Consider the following 20681-nt stretch of genomic DNA (forward strand, 5'->3'; position numbering starts at 1 on the left):
TACTGATCATTACCACAAAGTATCATCAACATTGGGTGAAAAAATATTTGCTGGTATTTCGGAAACTCGTCATTTCTTGGAAGCTAGCCACCCCTTTCAATGAAAGTGCTTTTCCACAGTATCTGCTTAAGGATACTTGAAGTGGAAACAAACCATAGACACAAAACTGAGAACTACATTATTTTGTCAAGTTTCAATGAGCTAGTACAATAAATTTTGAACTTAGAGTTCCATATTCATTTATCTATATAGGAGACAACAGAGGGAAACCTAAAAATTAAAACTCTATTGTAAACGAAAGCTACAACCTAGAAGTGCAAAATTTGGTGTGCCAAGTGGGATTTGTGTACTGCTCATTACCACCACGTATCATCAAGATTGGGTGAAAAAATATTTGCTGGTATTTCGGAAACTCGGAATTTCTTGGAAGCTTGCCAACCCCTTTCAATGAAAGTGCTTTTCCACAGTATCTTCTTAGGGCTACTTGAAGTGGAAACAAACCCTAGACACAAAACTGACAACTACTTGATTTTGTCAAGTTTCAAAGAGCTACTACAAACCTTGTTGGATTTAGAGTTCCAAATTCATCTATCTATATAGAAGAGAACAGCGGGAAACCTAAAAATAAAAACTACTACTGTAAACGAACCCTTCAACCTAGAAGAACAAAATTTGGTGAGCCAAGTGGGATTTATGTACTGATCATTACCACCAAGTATCATCTAGATTGGGTGAAAAAATATCTGCTGGTTTTTCGGAAACTCGTAATTTCTTTTAAGCTTGGCAACCCAATCCAATGAAAGTGCTTTTCCACAGTCTCTGCTTAGGGCTACTTGAAGTGGAAACAAACCATAGACACAAAACTGAGAACTCCTTTTTTTTGTCAAGTTTCAAAGAACTACTACAAACCATGTTGGATTTAGAGTTCCAAATTCATCTATCTATATAGGAGAGAAGAGAGTGAAACCTAAAAATAAAAACTGGTACTGCAAACGAATGATTCAACTGAGAAAAACCAAATTTGGTGAGCCAAGTGGGATTTGAACAGTGATCATTACCACCAAGTATCATCAAGTTTGGGTGAAAAAATATTTGCTGGTATATCGGAAACTCGTAATTTCTTGGAAGCTTGGCAAACCCTTTCAATGTAAGTACTATTCGCCAGTCTCTGATTAGGGCTAATTAAAGAGGAAACAAACCAAAGAGTCAAAACTGAGAACTACTTTATTTTGTCAAGTTTCAAAGAGCTACTACAAACCTTGTTGGATTTAGAGTTCCAAATTCATCTATCTATATAGGAGAGAACAGAAGGAAACCAAAAAAAATAAAAACTGCTACTGTAAACGAACGCATCAACCTAGAAGAATAAAATGTAGTCATCCAAGTGGGATTTGTATACTGATTAATACCACCACGTATCCTCAATATTGGGTGAAAAAATATTTGCTGGTATTTCAGAAACTCGTAATTTCTTGGAAGCTTGGCAACCCCTTTCAATGAATGTGCTATTCGCCAGTCTCTGATTAGGGCTAATTGAAGAGGATACAAGCCATAGAGACAAAAATGAGAACTACTTTATTTTGTCAGGTTTCAAAGAGCTACTATAAACCATGTTGGATTTAGAGTTCCAAATTCATCTATCTATATAAGAGAGAACAGAGTCAAACCTAAAAATAAAACCTGGTACTGTAAACCAACGCTTCAACCTAGAAGAACAAATTTTGGTGAACCAAGTGGGATTCCTGTAGTGATCATTACCAGCAAGTATCATCAAGATTTGATGAAAAAATATTTCCTGGTATTTTGGAAACTCGTAATTTCTTGGAAGCTTGGCAACCCCTTTCAATGAAAGTGCTATTCGCCACTCTCTGATTAGGGCTACTTGAAGTGGAAACAAACCATAGAGACAAAACAGAGAACTACTTTATTTTGTCAAATTTCAAAGAGCTACTACAAACCTTGTTGGATTTAGAGTTCAAAATTCATCTATCGATATAGAAGAGAACAGAGGGAAACCTAAAAGAAAAAAAAAAATACTGCTACTGTAAACGAACGCTTCAACCTAGAAGAACAAATTTTGGTGAGCAAAGTGGAATTGGTGTACCGATCATTACCACCAAGTATCATCAATATTGGGTAAAAAAATATTTGCTGGTATTTCAGAAACTCTTAATTTCTTGGAAGCTTGGCAACCCCTTTCAATGATAGTGCTTTTCCACAGTACCTGCTTAGGGCTAATTGAAGTGAAAACAAACCATAGAAAAAAAATGAGAAATACTTTATTTCGTCAAGTTTCATAGAGATACTACAAATCATGTTGGATTTAGAGTTCCAAATATATCTATCTATATAGGAGAGAACTGAGGGAAACCTAAAAATAAAAACTGCTACTGTAAACGAACCCATCAACCTAGAAGAACAAAATTTGGTGAGCCAAGTGGGATTTGGGTACTGATCATTACCACCAAGTATCATCTAGATTGGGTGAAAAAATATTTGCTGGTATTTCGGAAATTCGTTATTTCTTGGAAGCTTGGCAAACCCTTTCAATGAAAGTGCTTTTCCACAGTCTCTGCTTAGGGCTACTTTAAGTGGAAACAAACGAAGACACAAAACTGAGAACTCCTTTATTTTGTCAAGTTTCAAAGAGCTACTACAAACCATGTTGGATTTAGAGTTCCAAATTCCTCTATCTACATAGGACAGAACAGAGGGAAACCTAAAAATAAAAACTGCTACTGTAAACGAACGCTTCAACCTAGAAAAAAAAAATTTGGTGAGCCAAGTGGGATTTTTGTACTGATCATTACCACCAAGTCTCATCAGGATTGAGGGAAAAAATACTTGCTGGTATTTCGGAAACCCATAGTTTCTTAGACTCTTGGCAACCCATTTCAATGAAAGTTCTATTCGCCAGTCTCTGATTAGGGCTACTTGAAGAGGAAACAAACCATAAAGACAAAACTGAGAACTACTTTATTTTGTTAAGTTTCAAAGAACTATTACAAACCATGTTGGATTTAGAGTTCCAAATTCATCTATCTATATAGGAGAGAACAGAGTGAAACATAAAAATAAAAACTGCTACTGTAAACGAACGCTTCAACATAGAAGAACAAAATTTGGTGAGCCAAGTGGGAATTGTGTACTGATCATAACCACCAAGTATCATCAAGATTGGAAGAAAGAATATTTGCTGGTATTTCGGAAACTCGTAATTTTTTGGATACTTGCCAACCCCATTCAATGAAAGTGCTATTCGCCAGTCTCTGATAAGGGCTACTAGAAGAGGAAACAATTCATAGGGACAAAAATGAGAGCTTCTTTATTTTGTCAAGTTTCAAAGAGCTACTACAAACCATGTTGGATTTAGAGTTTCAAATTCATCAATCTATATAGGAGAGAATAGAGGGAAACCTAAAAATAAAAACTGCTAATGGAAATGAACCCTTCAACCTAGAAGAAGAAAATTTGGTGAGCAAAGTGGGATTATTGTACTGATCATTACCATCAAGTATCATAAAGATTGGGTGAAAAAATATTTGCTGGTATTTCCGAAACTCATTTTTTCTTGGAAGCTTGGGAGCCCCTTTCAATGAAAGACCTTTTCGCCATTTTCTGATTAGGGCTATTTGAAGAGGAAACAAACCATAAAGTAAAAACTGGGAACTACTTTATTTTGTCAAGTTTCAAAGAGCTACTGCAAACCATGTTGGTATTAGAGTTCCAAATTCATCAATGTATATAGGAGAGAACAGAGGGAAACATAAAAAGTTAAACTGCTAATGGAAACGAACCCTTCAATATAGAAGAACAAAATTTGGTGAGCAAAGTGGGATTTGTGTACTGATCTTTACCACCAAGTATCATCAAGATTGAGTGAAAAAATATTTGGTTGTATTTCAGAAACTCAGAATTTCTTGGAAGCTGGGAAACCCCTTTCAATGAAAGTGCTTTTCGCCATTCTCTAATTAGGTCTACTTGAAGAGCAAACAAACCATAGAGACAAAACTGAGAACTACTTTATTTTGTCGAGTTACAAAGAGCTACTACAAACCATGTTGGATTTAGAGTTCCAAATTCATCAGTCTATATAGGTGAGAACAGAGGGAAACCTAAAAATAAAAACTTCTAATGTAAACGAACCCTTCAACCTAGAAGAACAGAATTTGGTGAGCCAAGTGGGATTTGTGTACTGATCATTACCACCAATATCATCAAGATTGGGAGGAAAAATATTTGCTGGTATTTCGGAAACTCGTAATTTCTTGGAAGCTTGGCAACCCCTTTCAATGAAAGTGCTATTCACCAGTATCTTTTTAGGGCTCCTTGAAGAGGAAACAATCCATAGAGACAATAATGAGAGCTACTTTATTTTGTCATGTTTCAAAGAGCTACTACAAACCATGTTGGATTTAGAGTTCAAAATTCTTCTATCTATATAGGAGAGAACAGAGTGAAACCTAAAAATAAAAAGTGCTTCTGTAAAGGAGCACTTCAATCTAGAAGAAGAAAATTTGGTGAGCTAAGTGGAATTTGTGTACTGATGATTTCTAACAAGTATCATCAAGATTGGGTGAAAAAATATTTGCTGGTATTTTGGAAACTCGTAGATTCTTGGACGCTTTGCAACCCTTTTCAATGAAAGTGCTTTTTCACAGTCTGTGCCTAATGATCAGTACACAAATCCACTTGGCTCATCAATTTTGTTCTACTAGGTTGAAGCGTTCGTTTGCAGTAGGAGTTTTATTTGGGTGAGCCAAGTGGGATTTGTGTACTGATCATTACCACCAAGTATCTTCAAGATTTGGTAAAAAAATATTTGCTGCTATTTTCGAAACTCGTAATTTCTTGGAATCTTGGCAAACCCTTTCAATAAAAGTGCTTTTCCACAGTTTCTCCTTAGGACTACTTGATGTGGAAACAAACCTAGGAAACACAACTGAGAACTACTTTATTTTGTCGAGATTCAAAGAGCTAGTACAAACCATGTTGGATTTAGAGTTCCAAATTCCTCTATCTATATAGGCAAGAACAGAGTAAAACCTAAAAATAAAAAGGCTACTGTAAACGACCTCTGCAACATAGAAGAACAAAATTTGATGATCCATGCGGGATTTGTATACTGATCATTACCACCAAGTATCATCAAAGTTGGGTGAAAAAATATTTGCTGGTATTTCGGAAACTCGTATATTCTTGGACGCTTGGAAACCCCTTTCAATGAAAGTGCTATTCTCCCGTCTCTGATTAGGGCTATTTGAAGAGGAAACAATCCATAGAGACAAAAATGAGAGCTACTTTATTTTGTCAAGTTTCAAAAAGCTACTACAAACCATTTTGGATTTAGAGTTCCAAATTCCTCTATCTATATAGGAGAGAAGAGAGTGAAACCTAAAAATAAAAACTGCTACTATAAACGAATATTCAACCTAGAAGAACAAAATTTGGTGAGCCAAGTGGGATTTGTGTACTGATCATTACCACCAAGTATCATCAGGTTGGGTGAAAAAATATTTGCTGGTATTTGGGAAACTCGTAATTTCTTGAAAGCTTGGCAACCCCGTTCAATGAAAGTGCTATTCGCCAGTCTCTGATTAGGGCTACTTGAAGAGGAAACAATCCATACAGACAAAAATGAGAGGTACTTTATTTTGTGAAGTTTCAAAGAGCTACTACAAACCATGTTGGATTTAGAGTTCCAAATTCCTCTATCTATATAGGAGAGAAGAGAGTGAAACCTAAAAATAAAAACTGCTACTATAAACGAATATTCTACCGAGAAGAACAAAATTTGGTGAGCCAAGTGGGATTTGTATACTGATCATTACCACAAAGTATCATCAAGATTGGGAGAAAAAATATTTGCTGGTACTTCGGAAACCCGTGGATTCTTGGACGCTTGCCAATCCCTTTCGATGAAAGTGCTATTCGCCAGTCTCTGCTTAGGGCTACTTGAAGTGGAAACAAACCAAGGAAACACAACAGAGAACTACTTTATTTTGTCAAGTTTCAAAGAGCTACTACATACCATGTTGGATTTAGACTTCCAAATTCCTCCAATTGTATAGGAAAGAACAGAGTAAAACCTAAAAATAAAAACTGCTACTGTAAACGAACGCTTCACCCTAGTAGAAGAAATTTCGGTGAGCCAAGTGGAATTTGTATACTTATCATTATCACCAAGTATCATCAAGATTGGGCGAAAAAATATATGCTGGTATTTCAGAAACACGTAGATTCTTGGAACCTTGGCAAACACTTTCAATGAAAGTTTTATTCGCCAGTCTCTCATTAGGGCTACCTGAAGAAGAAACAATCCCTAGAGAAAAAAATGAGAGCCACTTTATTTTGTCAAGATTCAAAGAGCTACTACAAACCATGTTGGATTTAGAGTTCCAAATTTCTACATCTGTATAGGAAAGAACAGAGTAAAACCTAAAAAAAAAAAAAAAAGGCTACTGTAAACGAACGCTTTAACCTAGAAGAACAAAATTTGGTGAGCCAAGTGGGATTTGTGTACTGATCATTACCACCAAGTATCTTCAAGATTGGGTGAAAAAATATTTGCGCTATTTCGGAAAATCATAATTTCTTGGAAGCTTGGCAACCCCTTTCAATGAAAGTGCTATTCGCCAGTCTCTGATTAGGGCTACTTGAAGAGTAAACAATCCATAGAGACAAAAATGAGAGGTACTTTATTTTGTCCAGTTTCAAAGAGCTACTACAAACCATGTTGGATTTAGAGTTCCAAATTTTACTATCTATATAGGAGAGAACAGAGGGAAACCTAAAAATAAAACCTGCTACTGTAAACGAACACTTTAACCTAGAAGAACAAAATGTGGTGAGCCAAGTGGCATTGGTGTACTGATTCTTACCACCAATTATCATCAAGATTCAGTGAAAAAAATATTTGCTGGTATTTCGAAAACTCGTAATTTCTTGGAAACTTAGCAACCCCTTTAAATGAAAGTGCTTTTCCACAGTCTCTGCTTAGGGATACTTGAAGAGGAAACAAACCATAGAGACAAAACTGACAACTACTTTATTTTGTCAAGTTTCAAAGAGCTACTACAAACTATGGTGGATTGAGAGTTCCAAATTCCTCTCTCTGTATAGGAAAGAACAGAGTAAAACCTAAAAATAAAAAGGCTACTGTAAACGACCACTTCAACCTAGAAAAACAAAATTTGGTGATCCAAGTGGGATTTGTATACTGATCATTACCACCAAGTATCATCAAGATTGGGTGAAAAAATATTTGCTGGTATTTCGGAAACTCCTAATTTCTTGGAAGGTTTGCAACCCCTTTCAATGAAACTGCTTTTTCACAGTCTCTGCTTAGGGTTACTTGAAGAGGAAACAAACCGTAGAGACAAAAATAGGAACTACTTTATTTTGTCAAGTTTCAAAGAGCTACTACAAACCATGATGGATTTAGCATTCCAAATTCATCTATCTATATAGGAGACAGCAGAGTAAAACCTAAAAATAAAAACTGCTCCTGTAAACGAACACTTCAACCTAGAAGAACAAGATATGGTGATACAAGTGGGATTTGTATACTTTTCATTACCACCAAGTATCATCAAGATTGTGCGAAAAATATTTGCGGGTATTTTGGAAACTCGTAGATTCTTTGACGCTTGGCCCCCCTATCAATGAAAGTGCTTTTCCACAGTATCTGCTTAGGGCTACATGAAGAGGAAACAAACCATAGAGACAAAACTGAGCAATACTTTATTTTGTCAAGTTTCAAAGAGCTACTACAAACCATGTTGTATTTAGAGTTCCAAATTCATCTATCTATATTGGAGAGAACAGAGTGAAACCTAAAAGTAAAAACTGTTAATGGAAACGAACCCTTCCACCTAGAAGAACAAAATATGGTGAGCCAAGTGGGATTTGTGTACTGATCACTACCACCAAGTATCATCAAGATTGTGTGAAAAAATATTTGCTGGTTTTCGGAAACTCGTTATTTCTTAGAAGCTTGGCAACCGCTTTCAATGAAAGTGCTTTTCCAGAGTCTGTGCCTAGGGCTACTTGAAGAGAAACAAACCGTAGACACAAAGCTGAGAACTACTTTATTTTGTCAAGTTTCAAAGAGCTACTATAATCCATGTTGGATTTAGAGTTCCAAATTCCTCTATCTATATAGAAGAGAACAGAGTGAAACCTAAAAATAAAAACTGCTACTGTAAAAGAACGCTTCAACCTAGAGAACAAAATTTGGTGAGCCTTGTGAAATTTGTGTACTGATCATTACCACAAAGTATCATCAAGATTGGGACAAAAAAATATTTGCTGGTACTTCGGAAACCCATGGATTCTTGGACGCCTGGCAATCCCTTTCGATGAAAGTGCTATTCACCAGTCTCTGCTTAGGGCTACTTGAAGTGGAAACAAACCAAGGAAACACAACAGAGAACTACTTTATTTTGTCAAGTTTCAAAGAGCTACTACATACCATGTTGGATTTAGACTTCCAAATTCCTCCAATTGTATAGGAAAGAACAGAGTAAAACCTAAAAATAAAAACTGCTACTGTAAACGAACGCTTCACCCTAGTAGAACAAAATTCGGTGAGCCAAGTGGAATTTGTATACTTATCATTATCACCAAGTATCATCAAGATTGGGCGAAAAAATATATGCTGGTATTTCAGAAACACATAGATTTTTGGAAGCTTGGCAAACACTTTCAATGAAAGTTTTATTCTCCAGTCTCTCATTAGGGCTACCTGAAGAAGAAACAATCCCTAGAGAAAAAAATGAGAGCTACTTTATTTTGTCAAGTTTCAAAGAGCTACTACAAACCATGTTGGATTTAGAGTTCCAAATTTCTACATCTGTATAGGAAAGAACAGAGTAAAACCTAAAAAAAAAAAAAAAAAAAAGGCTACTGTAAACGAACGCTTCAACCTAGAAGAACAAAATTCGGTGAGCCAAGTGGGATTTGTGTACTGATCATTACCACCAAGTATCTTCAAGATTGGGTGAAAAAATATTTGCGCTATTTCGGAAAATCATAATTTCTTGGAAGCTTGGCAACCCCTTTCAATGAAAGTGCTTTTCCATAGTATGTGCTTAGGGCTACTTCAAGTGGAAACAAACCAAGGAAAAACAACTGAGAACTACTTTATTTTGTCGAGTTTCAAAGAGCTACTACAAACTATGTTGGATTTAGAGTTCCAAATTCCTCCATCTGTTAGGAAAGAACAGAGTAAAACCTAAAAATAAAAAAGGCTACTGTTAACGAATGCTTCTACCTAGAAGAACAAAATTTGGTGAGCCATGTGGGATTTGTATACTGATCATTACCACCAAGTATCATCAAGATTGGGCGAAAAAAAATTTGCTGCTTTTTCGGAATCTCGTAGATTCTTGGACGCTTGGCAACCCCTTTCAATGAAAGTGGTATTCGTCAGTCTCTGATTAGGGCTATTTTAAGAGGAAACAATCCATAGAGACAAAAATGAGAGCTTCTTTATTTTGTCCAGTTTCAAACATCTACTACAAACCATGTTGGATTTAGAGTTCCAAATTTTACTATCTATATAGGAGAGAACAGAGGGAAACCTAAAAATAAAACCTGCTACTGTAAACGAACACTTCAACCTAGAAGAACAAAATGTGGTGAGCCAAGTGGGATTGGTGTACTGATTCTTACCACCAATTATCATCAAGATTCAGTGAAAAAAATATTTGCTGGTATTTCGAAAACTCGTAATTTCTTGGAAACTTTCAACCCCTTTAAATGAAAGTGCTTTTCCACAGTCTCTGCTTAGGGCTACTTGAAGAGGAAACAAACCATAGAGACAAAACTGAGAACTACTTTATTTTGTCAAGTTTCAAAGAGCTACTACAAACCATGTTGGATTTAGAGTTCCAAATTCCTCTATCTGTATAAAAGAGAAGAGAGTGAAATCTAAAAATAAAAACTGCTACTATAAACGAATATTCAACCTAGAAGAACAAAATTTGGTGAGTCATGTGGGATTTGTATACTATTCATTACCACCAAGTATCATCAAGATTGGGCCAAAAAATATTTCCTGGCACTTCGGAAACCCGTAGCTTCTTGGACGCTTGGCAACCCCTTTCAATGTAAGTGCTATTCTGCAGTCTCTGCTTAGGACTACTTGAAGTGGAAACAAACCAAGGAAACACAACTGAGAAGTACTTTATTTTGTCAAATTTCAAAGAGCGACTACAAACCATGTTGGATTTAGAGTTCCAAATTCCTCCATCTGTATAGGAAAGAACAGAGTAAAACCTAAAAATAAAAAAGGCTACTGTAAACGAACGCTTCTACCTAGAAGAATAAAATTTGGTGATCCAAGTGGGATTTGTATACCGATCATTATCACCAAGTATCATCAAGATTGGGCGAAAAAATATTTGCTGGTACTTCGGAAACCCGTAGATTCTTGGACGCTTGGCAACCCCTTTCAATGAAAGTGCTATTCGCCCGTCTCTGATTAGGGCTATTTGAAGAGGAAAAAATCCATCGAGATAAAAATGAGAGCTACTTTATTTTGTCAAGTTTCATAGACCTACTGCAAACCATGTTGGATTTAGAGTTCCAAATTCCTCTATCTATATAGGAGAGAAGAGAGTGAAACCTAAAAATAAAAACTGCTACTATAAACGAATATTCAACCTAGAAGAACAAAATTTGTTAAGCCAAGTGGGATTTGTGTACTGATCATTACCACTAAGTATAATCAAGATTGGATGAAAAAATATTTGCTGGTATTTCGGAAACTCGTAATATTTGGAAGTTTTGCAACCCCTTTCAATGAAAGTGCTTTTCCACAGTCTCTGCTTAGGGCTACTTGAGGAGGAAACAAACCGTAGAGACAAAACTGAGAACTACTTTATTTTGTCAAGTTTCAAAGAGCTAATACAAACCATGTTGGATTTAGAGTTCCAAATTCATCTATCTATGTAGGAGACAACAGAGTGAAACCTAAAAATAAAAACTGCTACTGTAAACGAAGGGTTCAACCTAGATAAAAAAATTTGGTGAGCCAAGTGAGATTCGTGTACAGATCATTACCACCAAGTATCAGCGAGATTGGGTGAAAAAATATTTGCTGGTATTTCGGAATCTCGTAGATTCTTGAACGCTTGGCAACCTATTTCAATGAAAGTGTTTTTCCACAGTCTCTGCTTAGGCCTACTTGAAGAGGAAACAAACCGTAGAGACAAAACTGAGAAATACTTTCTTTTGTCAAGTTTCAAAGAGCTACAACAAAACATGTTGGATTTAGAGTTCCACATTCATCTATCTGTATAAGAAGGAAGAGAGTAAAACCTAAAAATAAAAACTGCTACTGTAAATGAACGCTTGAACCTAGAAGAACAAAATTTGGTGAGCCAAGTGGAAATTGTATACTTATCATTACCACCAAGTATCATCAAGATTGGGGGAAAAAATATATGCTGGTATTTCGGAAACACGTAGATTCTTGGACGCTTGGCAAACCCTTTCAATGAAAGTTTTATTCACCAGTCTCTGATTAGGGGTATCTAAGAAGAAACAATACCTAGAGAAAAAAATGAGAGCTACATTATTTTTTCAAGTTTCAAAGAGCTACTACAAACCATGTTGGATTTAGAGTTCCAAATTCCTCTATCTTTATAGGAGAGAAGAGAAGGAAACCTAAAAATAAAATCTGCTACTTTAAACAAAATGCTTCAACCTAGAAGAACAAAATTTGGTGACCCAAGTAGAATGTGTGTACTGATCATTACCACCAAGTATCATCAAGTGTGGGTGAAAAGTATTTGCTGGTGTTTTGGAAACTCGTAATTTCTTGGAAGCTTGGCAACTTCTTTCAATGACAGTGCTTTTCCACAGTCTCTGCTTAGGGCTACTTGAAGTGGAAACAAACCAAGGACACACAATGGGAACTACTTTATTTTGTCACGTTTCAAAGAGCTACTACAAACCATGGTGGATTTAGAGTTCCAAATTCATCTATCAATATAGGAGAAAAGAGAGTGAAACCTAAAAATAAAAACTGCTACTGAAAACGAACGCTTCAACCTAGAAGAACAAAATTTGGTGAGCCAAGTGGGATTTGTGTACTGATCATTACCACCAAGTATCTTCATTATTAGGTGAAAAAATATTTGCGGGTGTTTCGGAAAATCGTAATTTCTTGGAAGCTTGGCAATCCCTTTCAATAAAAGTGCTTTTCCACAGTTTCTGCTTAGGGCTACTTGAAGGGGAAACAAACCAAGGAAACACAACTGAGAACTACTTTATTCTGTCGAGTTCCAAAGAGCTACTACAAACCATGTTGGATTTAGAGTTCCAAATTCCTCCATCTGTATAGGAAAGAACAGAGTAAAACCTAAAAATAAAAAAGGCTACTGTTAACGAACGCTTCTACCTAGAAGAACAGAATTTGGTGAGCCAAGTGGGATTTTTATACTGATCATTACCACCAAGTATCATCAAGATTGGGCGAAAAAATATTTGCTGGTATTTCTGAAACACATAGACTCTTGGACGCTTGGCAACCCCTTTCAATGAAAGTGCTTTTCGCCAGTCTCTGATTAGGGATACTTGAACAGGTTACAAACCATAGAGATAAAACTGAGAACTACTATATTTTGTCAAGTTTCAAAGAGTTACTGCAAACCATGTTGGATGTAGAATTCCAAATTCGTCTATCTATATAGGAGAGAACACTGTGAATCTTAAAAATAAAAACTGCTACTGTAAAGGCACGCTTCAACCTAGAAGAACAAAATTTGCTGAGCCATGTGAAATTTGTGTACTGATCATTTTTAACAAGTATCATCAAGATTGGGAGAAAAAATATTTCCTGGTATTTCGGAAACTCGTAATTTCTTGGAAGCTTGGCAACCGCTTTCAATGAAAGTGCTTTTCCACAGTCTCTGCTAATGGCTACTTGAAGAGAAAAGAAACCATAGAGACAAAAAGGAAAACTACTATATTTTGTCAAGTTTCAAGAGCTTCTACAAACCATGTTGGATTTAGAGTTTCTAATTCATCTATCTATATAGGAGAGAACAGAGGGAAACCTAAAAATAAAAACTGCTACTGTAAATGAACGCTTCAACCTAGATGAGCAAAATTTGGTGAGCCAAGTGGGATTTGAATACTGATCATTACCACCAAGTATCATCAAGTTTGGGTGAAAAAATATTTGCTGGTATTTCGGAAACACGTAAATTCTTGGAAGCTTGGCAACCCCATTCTATGAAACTAATATTCGCCAGTCTCTTATTAGGGCTACTTGAAGAGGAAACCAACCCTAGAGACAAAAGTGAGAACTACTTTATTCTGTCAAGTTTCAAAGAGCTACTACAAACCATGTTGGATTTAGATTCCAAATTCATCTATCTATATAGGAGAGAACAGAGGGAAACCTAAAAATAAAAACTGGTACTGTAAACGAACGCTTCAACTTAGAAGAACAAAATTTGGTGAGCCAAGTGGGATTTTTTCACTTATCATTACCACCAAGTATCATCAAGATTGGGTGAAAAAATATTTGCTGGTATTTCAAAAACTCGTAATTTCTTTTAAGCTTGGCAACCCCTTACATTGAAAGTGCTTTTCCACAGTCTCTGCTTAGGGCTACTTGATGTGGAAACAAACCATAGACACAAAACTGAGAAAAACTTTATTTTGTCAAGTTTCAAAGAGCTACTTCAAACCATGTTGGATTTAGAGTTCCAAATTCTTCTATCTATATAGGAGAGAACAGAGTGAAACCTAAAAATAAAAACTGCTAATGTAAACGAACGCTTCAACACAGACGAACAAATTTTGGTGAACCAAGGGGGATTTGTGTAGTGATCATTTCCACCAAGTATCATCAAGATTGGGTCAAAAAATATTTGCTGGTATTTCCGAAACTCGTAATTTCTTGGAAGCTTGCAACCCCTTTCAATACAGTGCTTTTCCACAGTCTCTTCTTAGGGCTACTTGAAGAGGAAACAAACCATAGAGACAAAACTGAGAACTACTTTATTTTGTCAAGTTTCAAAGAACTACTACAAACCATGTTGGATTTAGAGTTCAAAATTCATCTATCTATATTGAAGAAAACAGAGTGAAACCTAAAAATAAAAACTGCTACTGTAAACGAACGCTTCAACATAGAAGAACAAAATTTGGTGAGCCAAGTGGGATTTCGTTACTTGTCATTAGCACCACGTATCATCAAGATTGGGTGAAAAAATATTTGCTGGTATTTCGGAAAATCTTAATTTCTTGTAAGCTTCCAACCCATTTCAATGACAGTGCTTTTCCACAGTATCTGCTTAAGGCTACTTGAAGTGGAAACAAACCATAGTCACAAAACTGAGAAATACATTATTTTGTCAAGTTTCAAAGAGCTTCTACAAACCCTGTTGGATTTAGAGTTCCAAAATCATGTATCTGTATAGGAAGGAACAGAGGGAAACCTAAAAATAAAAACTCCTACTGTATAAGAACGCTTCAACCTAGAAGAACAAAATTTGGTGAGCCAAGTGGGATTTTTATACTGATCTTTACCACCAAGTATCATCAAGATTGGGCGAAAAATTTTTGCTGGTATTTCGGGAACCCGTAGATTCTTGGACTCTTGGAAAACCCTTTCAATGAAAGTGATTTTCCACAGTATCTGCTTAGGACTACTTGAAGTGGAAACAAACCATAGACACAAAACTGAGAACTACTTTATTTTGTCAAGTTTCAAGGAGCTACTACAAACCATATTGGATTTAGAGTTCCAAATTATTCCTTATATATACGAGAGAACAGAGTGAAACCTTAAAATAAAAACTGCTACTGTAAACGAACGCTTCATCCTAAAAGAACAAAATTTGGTGAGCCAAGTGGGGTATGTGTACTGATCATTACCAAAAAGTAACATCAAATTGGGTGAAAAAATATTTGCTGGTATTTCGGAAACTCGTAAATTCTTGGAAGCTTGGCAACCCCTTTCAATTAAAGTGCTTTCCACAGTATCTGCTTAGGGCTACTTGAAGTGGAAACAAACCCTAGACACAAAACAAAGAACTACTTTATTTTGTCAAGTTTCAAAGAGCTTCTGCAAACCATGTTGGATTTACAGTTCCAAATTCTTCTATCTATATAGGAGAGAACAGAGTGAAACCTAAAAATAAAAAGTGCTACTTTAAACGAACGCTTCAACCTAGAAGAAGAAAATTTGGTGAGCCAAGTGGGATTTCTGTACTGATGATTTCTAACTAGTATCATCCAGATTGGGTGAAAAAAATATTTGCTGGTATTTCGGAAACCCGTAGATTCTTGGACACTTGGCAACCCCTTCAATGAAAGTGCTATTCGCAAGTCTCTGATTAGGGCTACTTGAAGAGGAAACAATCCTAGAGACAAAAATGAGAGCTACTTTATTTTGTCATGTTTCAAAGAGCTACAACAAACCATGTTGGTTTAGAGTTCCAAATTCCTCTATCTATATAGGAGAGAACAGAGGAAGACCTAAAAATAAAATCTGCTACTGCAAACGAACGCTTCAACCTAGAAAAACAAAATTTGGTGACCCAAGTGGGATGTGCGTACTGATCATTACCACCAAGTATCATCAAGATTGGGTGAAAAAATATTTGCTGGTATTTCGGAAACTCGTAATTTCTTGGAGGCTTGGCACCCCTTTCAATGAAAGTGGTATACGCTAGTCTCTGATTAGGGCTACTTGAAGAAGAAACAATCCATAGAGAAAAAAATGAGACGTACTTTATTCTTTCAAGTTTCAAAGAGCTACTACAAACCATGTTGGATTTAGAGTTCCAAATTTTTCTGTCTATATAGGAGAGAATGGAGGGAATCCTAAAAATAAAAACTGCTGCTGTAAACGAACGCCTCAAACTCGAAGAACAAAATGTGATGAGCCAAGTGGGATTTGTGTACTGATCATTACCACAAAGTATCATCAAGTTTGGGTGAAAAAATATTTGCTGGTATTTCGGAAACTCGTTATTTCTTGGAAGCTTGGCAACCCCTTTCAATGAAAGTGCTTTTCCACAGTCTCTGCTTAGTGCTACTTGAAGAGGAAACAAACCGTAGAGACAAAACTGAGAACTACTTTCTTTTGTCAAGTTTCAAAGAGCTACTACAAACCATGTTGGATTTAGAGTTCCAAAATCATCTATCTGTATACGAAAGAACAGAGTAAAAACTAAAAATAAAAAATGCGACTGTAAACGAACGCTTCATCCTAGAAGAACAAAATTTGGTGAGCCAAATGGAATGTGTATACTGATCATTACCACCAAGTATCATCAAAATTGGGGGAAAAAATATATGCCGGTATTTAAAAAACACGTAGATTCTTGGATGCTTGGCAACCCCTTTCAATGAAAGTGCTATTCGTCAGGCTCAGATTAGGGCTACTTGAAGAGGAAACAATCGCTAGAGACAAAAATGAGAGCTACTTGATTTTGTCAAGTTTCAAAGAGCTACTAGAAACCATGTTGGATTTAGAGTTCCAAATTCTTCTATCTATATAGGAGAGAACACAGGGAAACCTAAAAATAAAATCTGCTACTGTAAACGAACGCTTCAACCTAGAAGAACAAAATTTGGTGACCCAAGTGGGATGTGTGTAATGATCATTACCACCAAGTATCATCAAGAGTGGATGAAAAAATATTTGCTGGAAATTTGGAAACTCGTAATTTCTTGGAAGCTTCGCAACTACTTTCAATTACAGTGCTTTTCCACAGTCTCTGCATATGGCTACTTGAAGTGGAAACAAACCAAGGACACACAACTGGGAACTACATTATTTTGTCAAGTTTCAAAGAGCTACTAGGAACCATGTTGGATTTAGAGTTCCAAATTTCTCTATCTATATAGGAGAGAACAGAGTGACCTAAAAATAAAAAGTGCTACTGAAAACGAACGCTTCAACCTAGAAGAACAAAATTTGGTGAGCCAAGTGGGATTTGTGTACTGATCATTACCACCAAGTATCATCAAGATTGGAAGAAAAAATATTTGCTGGTATTTCAAAACCTCGTAATTTCTTTGAAGCTCGGCAACACCTTTCAATGAAAGTGCTTTTCCGCAGTCTCTGCTAAGGCCTCCTTCAAGTGGAAACAAACCAAGGACACACAACTGAGAACTACTTTATTTTGTCAAGTTTCAAAGAGCTGCTACAAACCATGTTGGATTTAGAGTTCCAAATTCCTCTATCTGTTTAGAAAAGAACAGAGTAAAACCTAAAAATAAAAAGGCTCCTGTAAATGATGGCTTCAACCTAGAAGAACAAAATTTGGTGAGGCAAGTGGGATTTTAATACTGATCATTACAACCAAGCATCATCAAGTTTGGGCGAAAAAATATTTGCTGGTATTTCGGAAAAACGTAGATTCTTGGAAGCTTGGCAACCCCTTTCAATGAATGCGCTATTCGGCAGTCTCTGATTAGGGCTACTTTAAGAGCAAACAATCCCTAGAGACAATAATGAGCGCTACTTTATTTTGTCATGTTTCAAAGAGCTACTACAAACCATGTTGGATTTAAAGTTCCAAATTTATCTATCTATATAGGAGAGAACAGAGGGAAACCTAAAAATAAAAACAGCTACTGGAAATGAACGCTACAACCTAGAAGAATAAAATTTGGAGAGCCAAGTGTGATTTCTTTACTGTTCATTACCACAAAGTATCATCAAGTTTGGGTGAAAGAAAATTTGCTGGTATTTCGGAAACTCCTAATTTCTTGGAAGCTCGGCAACACCTTTCAATGAAAGTGCTTTTCCACAGTCTTTGTTAAGACTACTTGAAGAGGAAACAAACCATAGAAAGAAACCTGAGAACTAGTTTATTTTGTCAACTTTCAAGGAGCTACTGCAAACCATGTTGGATTTAGAGTTCCAAAATTATCTATCTGTATAGGAGAGAACCAAGGGAAACCTAAAAATAAAAACTGCTACTGTAAACGAATGCTTCAACCTAGAAGAACAAAATTTGGTGGGCCAAGTAGGATTTGTGTACTGATCATTAGCACCAAGTATCATCAAGATTGGGTGAAAAAATATTTGCTGGTACTTTCGGAAACTCGTAATTTCTTGGAAGCTTGGCAACCCCTTTCAATTAAAGTGCTTTTCCACAGTATCTGCTAAGGGCTACTTGAAGTTGAAACAAACCAAGGACACACAAAAGGGAACTACTTTATTTTGTCAAGTTTCAAAGAGCTACTACAAACCATGTTGGATTTAGAGTTACAAATTCCTATATCTATATAGGAGTAAAGAGAGTGAAACCTAAAAATAAAAATTGCTACTGTAAACGAACGCTTCAACCTTGAAAAAAAAATATAGTGAGCCAAGTGGGATTTGTGTACTGATCATTACCACCAAGTATCATCAAGATTGGGAAAAAAAATATTTGCTGGTATTTCGGAAACTCGTAAATTCATGGACGCTTGGCAACCCCTTTCAAAGAAAGTGCTTTTCCACTGTCACTGCTTAGGGCTACTTGCAGAGGAAAGAAACCATAGAGACAAAACTGAGAACTACTATATTTTGTCAAGTTTTAAAGAGCTACTACAAACCATGTTGGATTTAGAGTTCCAAATTCACCTATCTATAAAGGAGAGAACAGAGTAAATCATAAAAATAAAACTGCTACTGTAAACGAACGCTTCAACCTAGAAGAATAAAATGTGGTGAGCCAAGTGGGATTTGTGGAATGATCCTTACCACCAAGTATCATCAAGATTGGGCGAAAAAATATTTGCGGGTATTTCGGAAACACGTAGATTCTTGGACGCTTGGCAACCCCTTTCAATGAAAGTGCTATTCGCCAGTCTCTTTTTAGGGCTACTTGAAGGGGAAACAATCCATAGAGACAATAATGAGAGCTACTTTATTTTGTCATGTTTCAAAGAGCTACTACAAACCATGTTGGTTGTACAGTTCCAAATTCTTCTATCTATATAGGAGAGAACAGAGTGAAACCTAAAAATAAAAAGTGCTACTGTAAACGAACGCTTCAACCTAGAAGAACAAAATTTGGTGACCCAAGTGAGATGTGCGTACTGATCATTACCACCAAGTATCATCAAGATTGGGTGAAAAAAATATTTGCTGGTATTTCGGAAACTCGTAATTTCTTGGAAGCTTTTCAATCCCTTTCAATGAAAGTTCTTTTACACACTCTCTGTTTAGGGCTACTTGAAGAGGAAACACACCCTAGAGACAAAACTGAGAACTACTTTCTTTTGTGAAGATATAAAGAGCTACTACAAACCATGGTCTATTAGGGTTCCAAATTCATCTATTTTTAAAGGAAAGAACAGAGTAAAACCTAAAAATAAAAACAGCTACTGTAAACGAACGCTTCAACCTAGAAGAACAGAATTTGTTGAGCCAAGTGGGATTTTTATACTGATCATTACTACCAAGCATCATCAAGATTGGGCGAAAAAATATTTTCTGGTATTTTGGAAACACGTAGATTCTTGGACGCTTGGCAACCCCTTTCAATAAAAGTGCTTTTCCACAGTTTCTGCTTAGGGCTACTTGAAGTGGAAACAAACCAAGGACACGCAACTGAGAACTGCTTTAATATGTCAAGTTTCAAAGAGCTACTACAAACCATGTAGGATTTAGAGTTCCAAATTCATCTATCTATATGGAGAGAAGAGAGTGAAACCAAAAAATAAAAACAGCTACTGTAAACGAACGCTTCAACGGAGAAGAACAAAATTTGCTGAGCCAAGTGCGATTTGTGTACTGATCATTACCAGCAAGTATCATCAAGATTGGGTGAAAAAACATTTGCTGGTATCTCGGAAACTCCTAACTTCTTGGACGCTTGGTAATCCCTTTCAATGAAAGTGCTCTTCCTTAGTCTCTGCTTAGGGCTACTTGAAGAGGAAAGAAACGATATAGTCAAAACTGAGAACTACTTTTTTTGTCAAGTTTCAAAGTGCTGCTACAAACCATGTTGGATTTAGAATTCCAAATTCCTTTTTCTGTATATGAAAGAACACAGTAAAACCGAAAAATTAAAAGGCTACTGTAAACGAACGCTTCAACCTAGAAGAACAAAATTTGGTGAGCCAAGTGGGATTTGTATACTGATCATTACCACCAAGTATCATCAAGATTGGGTGAAAAAAATATTTCCTGGTATTTCAGAAACCCGTAGATTCTTGGACGCTTGGCAACCCCTTTCAATAAAAGTGCTTTTCCACAGTCTCTGCTTAGGGCTACTTGAAGAGGAAACAATCCATAGAGACAAAAATGAGAGTTATTTTATTTTGTCATGTTTCCAAGAGCTACTACAAACCATGTTGGATTTAGAGTTCCAAATTCATCTATGTATATAGGAGAGAACAGAGTGAAACCTAAAAATAAAAACTGCTACTGTAAACGAACGCTTCAATATAGAAAATCAAAATTTGGTGAGCCAAGTGGGATTTGTATAATTGTCATTACCACAAAGTATCATCAAGATTGGGTGAAAAAATATTTGCTGGTATTTCGGAAACTCGTAATTTCTTGGAAGCTCGGCAACACCTTGCAATGAAAGTGCTTTTCCACAGTGTCTGCTTAGGGCTATTTGAATTTGAAACAAACCAAGGACACACAACTGAGAACTACTTTACTTTGTCAAGTTTCAAAGAGCTACTACAAACCATGTTGGATT

Source organism: Callospermophilus lateralis, chromosome 9, assembly GCF_048772815.1.
Source record: "Callospermophilus lateralis isolate mCalLat2 chromosome 9, mCalLat2.hap1, whole genome shotgun sequence".
Taxonomy (NCBI): Eukaryota; Metazoa; Chordata; class Mammalia; order Rodentia; family Sciuridae; genus Callospermophilus; species Callospermophilus lateralis.